Source organism: Aethalodelphis obliquidens, unplaced genomic scaffold, assembly GCF_003676395.1.
Source record: "Aethalodelphis obliquidens isolate GAN/ISIS:26980383/991018 unplaced genomic scaffold, ASM367639v1 scaffold76, whole genome shotgun sequence".
In the NCBI taxonomy this organism is placed as follows: domain Eukaryota; kingdom Metazoa; phylum Chordata; class Mammalia; order Artiodactyla; family Delphinidae; genus Aethalodelphis; species Aethalodelphis obliquidens.
In genome coordinates this window covers 688,014-700,694 of record NW_020838020.1, presented here as the reverse complement: position 1 = coordinate 700,694, position 12,681 = coordinate 688,014, and the positions used below count along the sequence as shown (strand labels likewise).

Sequence of the window (12,681 nt, the reverse complement as noted above, 5' to 3'; positions counted from 1 at the left end):
CCTTTTGAAAACAGTGCAGCACTTATGCTGAATTTGTAGCAAATTGGGAAGTTGTTTAATGGTTTGAAAAATCCCCACAGCTGACTGAGTCGAGAATAACACACTCATTATTACTTATGACTCTATTTCCAGGTCTTTATAAGTCAACTTATTGAATTCACTGAATATGCTGCTTTTCCAGTTCAGCAAAGCCAGTTTTGCAGGTTACTTTGTGGTAGACAGACTCATAGAAGTGGAAGAAAGCCAACTTCTTTAAATATAAGCACACCTTAGAACACCTTTAATTAAGGATAATTTACTCTAAATGAAAATCCAGTGTTTATTAACCTTTACCATTAAGAATTCCAAATCTTTAGAAAATAAAACCACCCAGAACAGTGCTTCCCTACTGTGTTCAGTAGACCATTCTTTCCATGAGACATCAATAGCCTTTACTTGAGATAAGTGCTCTTCAGAAAAATCAGTGATTCCATGAGTTAGAATTAAGTGATTTTCTTTATTAAGAAATTACTGTGACAATCTGCATTGCAAAATTTTAAAAGGGGCACAAGGTAAGATGGGTTTATAATTTTTTTTTTAACATGAAACACTTTTGTGATAAATACCTTTAAATACTATTAATACTATACAGGACAAAATGCTGGGAAATGCTAGTCTAGAGCAAATCTTTGAAAATATTTCAGAAACCAAATGTAGAGGTAATAAGAAGGCTTAATCATAGAAAACACACCATGTTTTTGTTGTTGTTTTAGTAATTTTATAATTTCAGCCTCAACATTTGCCACTTTATCCTGTGGGAAATATGGGATATTTTAGTCTTCAAGATCACATGTTTCATCCTTTTACATATGTTTAATGTGTATTTAATCTGCCTAAGTATTGAATAATATATAACTCTAGGCTGCCTGAAGTACTAGAAGAAAAATAAAAGTGTTAACCATGGAATTGTGAAGGATTTGATTTTTTCAAAACTACCACAATAATAATGTATAACCTCAGTAACTGTATTTTATTAATAGCCATGTGGAAATAAAAAACAAGCCATTGATGATCTCCTTAACATAGTCTATCAAATAACTTTTATGTGAAATAATATTTAAAATATTTTAAGGAAATAAATATACCTTTAAATGTAGATGTACTGGTCAGGAATTCTATAGTACAATATATGACAATTTTAAAATAAATAATGAAAATATTAACTTTTAATCTATCTTCTCTTCTATTTTCACTTTTTGTTTGTCACTGATTAACTCTCCCCAACCACCCCCCCGCCACAGGTGTTGAAATTAAGTGTAATTTCAACACCTATTTACACCAGGGAAATGGGAAACATATATGTAGCCATGTCCTTGAAACCACACCAGAAGACTTTAGTGATAGACTAAGATGTATATGGTATCTATTTTTAAAAGCTGTTTTTCAGTCAGGTGCCATTATATTTATTTATTTATTTTAAGTTCTTTAGAAAAAAAAAGAAATATTTTGCTTTAAAATTAATAATTAAATTTGATTATTTAAACATCTATTTATCAATTTATTATTCCACACCAAATAAAGGTAGGTTTTTAGTGAAAAAATGAGTCCTCAGAAGTATACCTGAAATATTTAAAATATCACAATAACATTCTCAGAATACTGTTCTTTAATTAATTTATGACCAAAGAAAAACAGAGCATGTGAAACAATGATAAGAAGACTGTTAGAATTTTAATGATCAAAATTTAAATGCATTTTGAAAAAATTATTAAATATTTTGCATGTAGTATTCTATTTCATACCTTTTCTACTATACTTGACTTTGGGTAATTTAACTAAGTTTCAATTTCCTCATGTATAAACTAAATATCTACAGTATAACAATATGTATGTAGTAAAACATTTAAGGAGATAATATGTCTAAAGCATTTAGTGTTATACCAGTGTATCTTACTACTAAATAAATCATAAAATAGACGTCATGACTACTGAAAATGTTAATCAATATAGACATACACAGATTATATATTTAAAAATTACAATTGGTAGTTTAAAAATATAAACATGATTGTATTAATTTCATTAATTATGCAATAAAATACATTTAAAGACAGTATTTATATACAAAAGTAAATTATATGAATATATTTATTAAGATGGTTGTAATGAACATTGAGAAACTCAATAAATAATTATATGATCATAAATTTCAAGGAAAACATTTATAGATAATAAAATATTACTTAATTGGTCAGGAAAACTTTTTCTTTGAATTACAATAAAACTAGTCTTTGTGGTTTAAATTATCTAGCATTACACTTGAACTATAACACAAAAAAATTGACATATTCAGTATCTGTGTTGTCATTTCTGCTCTGGTGTCATGATGACAGTTTATATTTCAACTTGTGCTAAATGAGAGTCAAAAGGTAATATTTTTGTTGGAAAGCTTGTTCTCATAGATGGAAAAACTGTCATTTGAGAGTTAGGATTCCTAAATTCCATTTTAAATGTATCTATAAGTTATTAAAATAAAAATATTACATAAAATAGTCTTTAATTCTCAGAACCTCAGATTCCACGGGCAAAATATTAGAGTGCTGGTCTTGAAAGTCTTTTAGGCAATACAAATCTGAGAAAGTAAGGTACATACACATTTTAGTATTGCATCATGTGATCATTCACTATCATCTTTGGAAATTGTGAAAAAATTAATTCTAAGTTGATTTGTATTGGTCTGGTAAGGAAGCTAACAGTGGGTAGAAAATGTTAGAGTAAACACAACTTCAAATTAACAAAGGTTAAAAAAAAGCTCACTAATATTTCATAAACTATTGTTTGGTTCAAAAAAGACAGAAAGTAATGTACCCACCTGATGAATTCCACTTGATGAGGTTAAGTGACAAAAGACTAACAAATAATTCTGATAATAGAAATTTCTGAATTGTTTTCATTAATTTAAATTGATCATATAGAAAGTAAATAAAATTTCCTCCAATTTTTCAGGATTTGAATTGGAAAATTTGATGTATATTTAGGAAATATTAAATTAACATGTGTGCCATTTGCTTAATGGTTAGAATATTGAAATTTCATAATAAATTTTTGGATAAATAAATTTTTAATATTTATGCAAAATAATATATTAGTATTATCACTTTTTAACATTAGCAGGTACTGTTATTTTTTTAAATATTATTAAAGAACAGCTTTTATTTTGGGTGACCTATGGGCATTTTCCATTTAATTAGAATGGAAAAGAGTATATGTGCCTAATTCTCTGGGTAGTCATCAATGTTGAATTGCTCTTCTCTAGGGGGTATTTTTTTTCCATTTTCATAATCATTAAAATAATAAACTGTTTAATTTGTCTGATACTCTTGTAAATTGAAATCACAGTAGTAGTTATTTCAGTACACGTTTGATAAAATTCAGTTCACTTGTGTTTTCTTCCCATAGATTATACTTTGCTTCCTTTCCTCTTAGGAATACTTTAAATTATAGAAGTTTGCAAAGTAATCTTAACAGTTTATTTTTTAAGTTTTTTTTCTTTGGCATTTAAAAGTTGTAAATGATGAGTTAGGAAAAAATTACTACAATGGAAGGAATCTATATTTCATGAAAGACCATTTATTTGGTGAGCAAAAGGCATTCTTCAAGTTTCTTTTTGCTTTACATTAGTATATTTTGAAAAAATGAAAAGTTCATGAGAGCTTTGAAACATTATGAATTTTTTTTCACATAGGGAGGCATGAATATCCTAATTCTCTATAAAATTATCTATGTCACAGAATTTTGAGCAGGCATCAATTCTTAGGAAATTAAAACCTATTTTCAATCGTACAATGTTACTCTCAGAAGAGATATTTCCATCTTCTCCTTGCCCTGATGTGGAAACCAAGGTCTAATTAAATGAGATATACTTTCCATGATCAAACACTGAATTAATGTCAGAGTCAAATGTAGGATCCACCATTGCATCTGCTCACCTACACACATCTGCACACAGATATCTTTTTCACTTGTTGACATAGATAATTTTCCAATTGTCTTTTCTAAAGCCAATCTATCCATTCGTGCATGAAATCCTACCTACTTTAGTACATTCAAAGAAAATTTTCCAACAATTCTTCCCTCTCTCTTACATCATCAAATTCCCCTCTCTTCTGAATCACAACTGTAAGTATACAAAAATGCTTGGCTCCACTCCCCCAGCTTCACATTTGTCAGTTTATTAACTCTCACTTCCAAAATCATCCTTTTAGGTTGTTTTGTGAAAATGGGTCCTTTAAATAATTTTTCTTTGCCAACTGGCACTATGGTAAGCATTATCAGTAGAGGACGCTGAAGAGATATAGCAGGAGGAAAGATTTTGTTTCCTGGTATGAGCCCACTTATCTGCAAGTTCCCCAGTACAGTAGGGTGTCTCTTTTGAGACATGTAGGGGGAAGATTTCTAGTAAGTTCTGGAGAACAGGTTTCTATCAAGTCTTGCCATTTGCTTTACCACAGTGACTCCTCTTCCATCCAGGAAGCCATGATTGTTCCCTCTTCAAGGAGGTCCAGATCTCAGCTCTGGGGGTTGGTATTAGCCTTATAGGTAGTAGCTACTCTTTATATCTGATATTTCTGTATTATTTAGAGTTCTCTTAATTTCTTACTTTTCAATCCTTCTTTACTCTAAATATAAGAATTAATGATTCTTTATTTAAATTTTTCATGCTGAAATTTCAATGTTTGTTTCTCACCAGTGGATCCAGGCTGACAAAACCAGCCACCTTTAAGCTAATTTTTCAGTTCAGTTTTGCAGTTTTAAAGATTCTATGTAGTTACTCTTTTAAATTCTAGTTTTCCCATGTTTGCTTAGCTCTATTCCACAGAAACAAATCTTGTCAAAGTCATCAATGGCTTTCAATTTATTAAGTTCAAAAATCGAGTATTGGGCATCAGTCTATTTGACCTCTCAGCAGCATCCACACTCCTTTATGTTGGTTTATTACCTGAAATTCCAGGACATCAAGCTCCCTTGGTTTTTATTCTATTTGATTAGTTACTCCATTTCAGTCACTAGGTTCTTTCTTCTTTTTATCTCTAGTTTTGTAATGTTTTGATGTCCTAGAACATCATTCTTAGTCCTCTTCTTTTATTTATCTATACTCACTTCTATGGTGAGACCACCCCACATCATGTCTTTATCTTTGCCAACAGTTTCCTAGTTTATATCTCCTGACCATTTCTCCACAACTCCTGAATGATGCATTCAATGCCTACTCGACACATCCACTTAGGGGTCTCATAGAAATCTTAAAAGTACATCCTTCCTCATTGGGGCTCAAGTCAAAAAACCCTGGAATCTCTCTGATTCCTCTCTTTTTCATTCCCCCATCTAACCAGCTCTACTTTAAAATATATCTAGGATGAAAACACTTCTCACTATCTTCATTGCTAGTGACTTATTACTATCATCTGACCACTTCAAAAGCCTCTCACTTCTAAATTGCTATCACCTATTAACTGATTTCCATTTTCCACTCTTGTTTTCCTCCTGTATGCTCTCAACACAGCAACAAGAGAGAGTCCATTGACTTGTATACATTAGATCAGACTCTCCTCTACTCAAAACCCTGCAACAGCTTCCATTACACTTCAAGGAAATGCTAAAGTTCTTAGAATAGTTTCCTAAACATTTAATGATTTGCTTTTTCACCTTCTCTGAATTCTAGCAACTGATCCCTTGCATCACTCTGCTTCAGTCCCGAAAGCTACCTTATTGTTCCTCAAAGAGTAACAAGCAAAAATAGTTTCTAAAAATAGCAATGTGGACAAGAAGATGCAGGAATGTATGTATTTTATGTATATTTCAATCAAATCACTTAACAAAATAAAAGAATAATTCTATAATTGGATCAATGTAAATTTTCTCTTCTGAGGCTTTAGCCTTGAGATTTGCCAAAAGACTCAGTGTTCATAAGTCTAAGGATCCGATTTTAATCTCCAGATTTCATCTCTATAAACTCCACTTACTAAAATATTAAAATGTCTTTAATAGTTCATTAAAATTTTCCTAAATCCTAAATTAAAATCACATCAAAATCTGAATGATTTAAATGGCTTTTGCCTTATTACAAATGTTCCACAATTTTTCTTAGTCCTCTTACAAATTAATATATTCCATTTAAATTTTATCATTCTTATACAGTAAGCATGAACAAGAAATGAAATTCTCTTTTTAATGTTTAATTGAGAAAAATAATTGTTCTTGCACTGTGTGGCCTCTTGACAAATTTTGTGTATATTATTTAATATGCTTATATTATTTAAAATGTTTATGAACTAGTATAATTTTTAAGTTCAGTTTTCCTTTCCTCATTAAATGGACTTTTGCTTTCTGGTTTATTACGCTAGATGTGAAAATGAAACCAAGTTTTCTTATAGCCATTTTATCTTTAAATACGCCACTGACTTATTTATGTCATTCTGATAAATTTATTTTATTATTATGTCTAATAGAACAAAGAGATTAGAGGTTATATCTTATTCAAGATTGACCTTCCATTGTCCATTGAATAATGGATTTTTAGTAAAGTCTAAATCAATGTGCTATGATCCCTCTTTATGACCATGTTCCTAGTATCCACTGTTAGCTCCATGATAACACACAAATGCAGAGCTTTCTCTCACATTACAGACAAATCATACATCAACAGAGAGTTAGAATAAATGAAGCTAAAATTCCTAAGACTTAACATAAACTTTCCATTTGTTGATTCAACAAATACTTATTGAGTATCAACTATGCCAGGAACTTTGTGAACAAGAACTTCAAGTCTGATTTTCTGAAAAATATAGTTATAAGGAAAGAGATGAAAACAAACTATGACTAAGCAAGAAAACAGTAGATGAAAGTGCTAAGAAGACACATTTAAGGTGAGATGTATTTAATAAGAAAGAGTCAGTCATGCCATGATGGGGTGAACACCTTTTGGCAGGGAGGGACCAGAAAAGGGGTGTGATGGGCCATTCTACCCAGCAGGTAGGAATGTGTTATCCCTGGCATTGTTTAGAATTGCCAAGGTATGGTAGTGATAAAAGCTCACCGATGTTTAGTCAGTTTTATTGCTGTCTTTAATTATCTCTAGACCATGTCTCCCCTTTCACTGGTTACCCCTTAGAAAACTGTATCACCACCACCCTCTTCTCTTGGGCGCCAGGGTTTCTAGTCCCCAGAATCAGCTGGTACAAATGTACTAGAGAAGAAATAAACCTGATTTGTTCAAGAAACAGAAAGAATATCAGTGTGCCTGTAGGGTCTTGAGAACTGGTAGGAAATGAGATCAGAGGAGTGGTCATGGGACTGTTGATGTAGGGCCTTGTAGGACAGGGATATTAGAATTTTGTTCTAAGTATCTAAAGTTTAAGTTTGAGATGAATTGATTCATACTGTAAAAATTCTGTTTGCTTGCTAAATGAAAGTTATGGCAGTGGTTAAGTATAAAAGTTAGAATAATAAATAGCAGGCTATTTCAACTGTACAGGAGAAAGATATTGGTGTCTTGTTTTAGCATGTGGTTGTAGAGATGTAGAAAAAAAAAACAGAACAGATTCAGGATTCAGGATATGGTTTGGAGGAGTGCAGTCAAAAGGACTTCCTAAGGAAATGAAGGCTAAATGCAATGCAAAGTAGAGAATTAAAAATGATTCTAGGATTTAGGTCTGAACAACTAAATGTTTGGTAATGATATTTACTGAGAAAGTGGGGGTGGATGGAGTCTTGGGACTTTGAAATCTTCCATTTTGGACATGTGAAGATTTGAATAGTTGTTGGATATCCAATGGGAGATATCAAGTAGTTAATTGGGTATTTGAATCTATCTTTCAGGGAAAGTTTAGAGCTAGAAATATACGATCAGAATTTATAATTGACTCCCAGATAGTATTTAAAAGTATGGAAGTAAATGCTATTCTTGACAGAAAATATGGTGTCCTAGGTCATTTCAACATCAGAAAGCAGAAAGAATTAACAATTATCATTGAGTAAGAATGGCCAGATTGATTGTGTCAAAGGCTGCTGAGAAGCCAAGTAAGATGAAAACAAGTGAGATGTGGGAAAAATGACAACATGGAGGTTTTGGGTGATCTTGACTAGTTCAAAGAACTGTTATAGTGAATTGAAGAGAAAAATGATGATTACAAGTAAGTAGATTTAATAACTATAAACGATAACTACATATTTTGCTGGAAAAGGGAACAGGGAATTGGAGTAGTTGGTGGAAAGGAATATGAGAAATTTTGTCTTGTTTTAATGTGTCTGAAGCAACACATCTCTGTAAGTTACTTGGAATGATCCAATATAGAGTAAAATTCATAATAGAAAATATAGAAGGAGTCATAGCAATAGGGAAATTTCAGTATGAAGAAAGATGTGATAAAAACCAGAAACAGTGTGATCAGCCCTTGATAAAGGCAGAAACACTTGATATACTGTAGCAAAAATAAAGGCTTTCAGAATAGGTTACAACTCTCCTCCACTCGCTTTACTTGACCAAAGGGTGTAATGTGAATGTATGAGTTTATGCGTGTGCAAATCGTTTTTTACATTAACAATCTGTTGACTTAAAATTTACTGAAATAAAAAGGTTTTGTACTTTCTTAATGTTGTAACTTGAACTGTGAATGTCATAGTGGGTTAAAAGATCATGAATCTAAATAGTATTTAAGAAAAATATATAAGATTTTAGAAGTATACATTGTTTGTGTTTCTGTTTTAAAGACACAGTTTTCAAGGTCTCTTTTGGAGAAGAATAACATTATTCCACAATTTTTTAAAACTCTTATACTCTAATTTTATGGAGGAGACTATTTCTTTGATGATGGCCTGGTATAATAATTAACAAATCAGACAGCGAGCAGATCAGAGAGAGAAAAAAAAGAAAAAAAATGAAAAAGTAACAAAGACTGGTAATGGATTATGTTAATGTGTTTGATTGATTCTTTTTGCATTACTCATTTGTAAGAGTTAAGAGTTTTTCTTTTTTAAAGAAGTTAAGAGTTTTTTCCTTCTTAAAGATAAGATATATAATACGCTAAACAGTGGATGTTATACTGACAAAGGTAGAGAACTGTTGGATTTATCAAGGAGTAGTTTATCTATGCTTGCTTTGGGGAAGTAAAATCAAATAAAACATAAATTGCTCAGAAGTATAATCTATTCTGTATAACTTATGCTGTGATTTATGACTGCTTTTTTTCTATTTATTCACTCTTTGTCATTTTGCTTGCTTTTCATTAGGTTTTTTAGTTGTGGCTGTAATTTTTACAGACAACAGAGTTTTTATGTCTCTGGTATCTAATCAACTGTCACATTTCCAATGGGGTAAATGATTGAAGACCTCTCCCCTCTTGAATTGCTGTAACTGCCATAAAGAACCTTTTGGAATAAATTTATTACAGATTTGCATAAAAATAATTAATTCCTGTAAGATAGAGGTAGCATCTGTTTCCTTAATTTAAACTCTTTAGTTTCCTTGTTATTTTTTAATTTTTTTATTATTTGATTATAAATAATATTCCTCTAAACCTAGGCAATATTTTATTATCCATTGCAACTTATTTTTTCCTTTCACATTTTGCTACAGAAAATAAAAGTAAATGTTTATACACATAAACAGACACTACTATTTATTTATCTTAAGAGTCAGTAGGTATACTTATTAGAACATTGTGAGAAAGGGTTCTCCTTGTTGTCTCTAAAGAGATAAACAAAACCAGTTCTAAGACATGAAGCAAAGTTTATCTGTATATCTCCAACCTTTTAAATAATTTCTGTGATAAAACTGAATTTCCCTGAAGACTTTTGACTTGATCATACATGGAACTGTACTTTTTGAGAGCACCATGCTTTTACTCTCTAAATCACTCATTAGAAAAGTGCACAACAAAATGGATACTTATGTATACTTTTAAAATATGTATCTAACAAATAAATATATATGTACCTATTACAAAGATCCATTTTATGAAATGAGTTAAAACCAGTGGAAACAATAGTTACAAAATGTTAAAATGTGTTGTTTATTGCATAGCGACATGTTCTTTTATTGCATCTTTGAAAAAGGAAATATAGAAAAATAAGTGAATCAAATTGAGTAGCCTCCTTGTGATATGTATATTTGTATACATAATCACCCATTCTTTTAAATGAAATTTCCATATTTTTTCCAATTCTTTTGAAATTATAAACCTCCTTGGTATCCAAGAAAAACATGAAAACTATTATGCAAAATTCTGTTCCTTACTTATTTAAAAAGCTAATAGAAATCATTCACCACTTCTTAGAGTATATCTCAATTATATATTTCTTTGATTTTGCCTTTTCCTCTGGTCCTTTCTATTGCAAAGTCAATTGAATTTATTTCAGTATTAGCTATTCTATTTCAATAGAAAATAAAATAGGCATTATTACTTCTGAGTTTTTAAAATGTCTTTTCTTTCATTCTTTTCTGAAGCTCATTTTGTCTACTAGTGTTCTCAAATAAAATCCATATTCTCTACTAAAATTTACATCTTCACTTTGTTTTTCTATACCAAATTAGAATAATTTATACTTCATAATAACATACGTTGATTTTTTAATAATAGAGAATATCAGAACTTAAGAAATAACTTCTATAACATAATGGGTTTAGTAACAAAAAACATGAGAATGCAGATTGTAGGACATGAAGGAACGGAAATCTGCTTAAGTGAAGTGGGTTAGTTGCCTCATGATTATAAGAGCAGACTCTCACTATAATCTACATTTATTCTTTGGCTCTAATCAATCCTTTAACATGTTTTCTTTGTTGCTAAAGTTTCTGTCATTGTCTTTATTTTCACTTTTTTTACTCTAGAAATTTTTTCATGCACTCACTAAATAGAAATAGAAACTCCTAGCTATATAAAAACTTGTAAGTTATTTAGTTTAAATTAATCCTAGAAGCTTTCATTTTCTCCTTTTTTTGTTTGTTTGTTTTAAACATCTCTAAATTTTTTTGCCTTTCCACTCTCTCCTTGGTCAGTAATTTACTATGTTTTGCTTAACAATACACATAAGAAGTTCATACCTGGTCTTCCAAATATTGTTCTGTCACTCACCTGAAACATATCATTCACATCTCTATAGCAATTACCTTGTAAAAAGATAAGCCAAATTCTTCTCTCAAGTCTCCTTCAAAAATTAGTCCAAGGACTATTTCTTTTTGAAAATAAACCTCTACCACACTAGAAAAATGTAGGCTCTTCTTCATTTAAATACTGCTAGTATTTTAAAATATAATATTGTTTTGTTATATAACAAAAACATTTTGTAATTATATATTATATATAAATATGTATATAATATATATAATATGTAATATAATTACATAGGTAATGTAATAAGACACACAGTATATACACACAAATCACTTGAAAGTTAAAAAAAAAAAACACTACACATTAAGCACTGTCAGAATTAAGGACAAAACCCATATTTACTGGCTCCCAAACCCAAGAAAAAAGTGTTTTCTGGTCATCATATGGCTTTTCTTAAGAACCTTGAGATGTTTAGTAGCTTTGAAAATTCATGCAAAGGCTGGAAAATTCTAGATTTAATTAAACTTTTTAAAACTCTGGCTGGACATTGAGGTAAATAGGAAACCATCTGCAGAAATAAACTTTGCACTTATTTCTCATCAGTAGGAGAGGAAACACAGTATCAAACACAATTAGAGTAGTCTGAGTTCTACAGTTCACTAGCAAAATGATTATAATGTCAATTCTCAATTTATTCATTTGTCAAAAAATAATAATGATATTTACTGCATAAGGATATTATAGAAATTAAATGAGATAAAATATATGTTTGGTGACTGAAGAAAGAAATAAATGCATGTTAATTCCAATTCTGCCACTCTTCTTCCTTTCTCAGGCTTCTAATAGGAATCTTGAGAATTGCTGTATTCAGAACATTTTAATGATCTTCAAGTTTAGACAGCAAATAAGGAAACAACATACATTCACAGTAGTATTATCCCTGTGTATGTGCATATCTGACTAGCCTAGATTTGCAGGAAAACTGGATTTTTCACTAGCTCTATGACCTTTGAAAAATCACTTAACTTCTTTGAACCTGTTTATCCCTCTGCATAATACAATTAATAACCCCTACCTTGCAATTGTATTTTTTAAGATTAGAAATACTGTATGAAAAGTGCTTATAATGACATGTAATTCATTAATAATAGTTATGGAAGCAATAGCTCCTCCTATATCTAAAGACATTTTTATGAAAAGAAAATGTGCTTTATTTTTCCCCCTGCACCTATGTTGCTTGAAAGTGTATATAAAGTTATGTTTGTAATGTACCCAGCTTAAGAGATGAGAAATGGAAAATAAATATATGCTATATTTATGCCTATTGGACACTGTGATGAGTTAAACTTAAAAGTCTTTTACTAGTTAGTTTCACCAAAACATAATAATAATTTATTTTCTAATATTAATAAATATTGTTTCACTAATCAAGATAAAGCACCTTTACCAATCAGAATTAAAAACCTATGTGTAATGTTTAGCCTTAGGAACAAATGAGTCAATAGAATGTACATCTCTATTCTGATGTAATCGTTTAGATGAGATACACATGTAGGAGCAGCTCCCATTTTTATTGACAAAAGAGTGGGCA

General features: G+C 30.5%; 1 protein-coding gene across 2 annotated transcripts in view; it reads right to left on the bottom strand.

Annotated features, from left to right (window-relative positions):
- KLHL1 (kelch like family member 1) overlaps positions 1-12,681 on the bottom strand; it is a 379,998-nt gene that overhangs the window by 122,619 nt on the left and 244,698 nt on the right. The window lies entirely within an intron of this gene.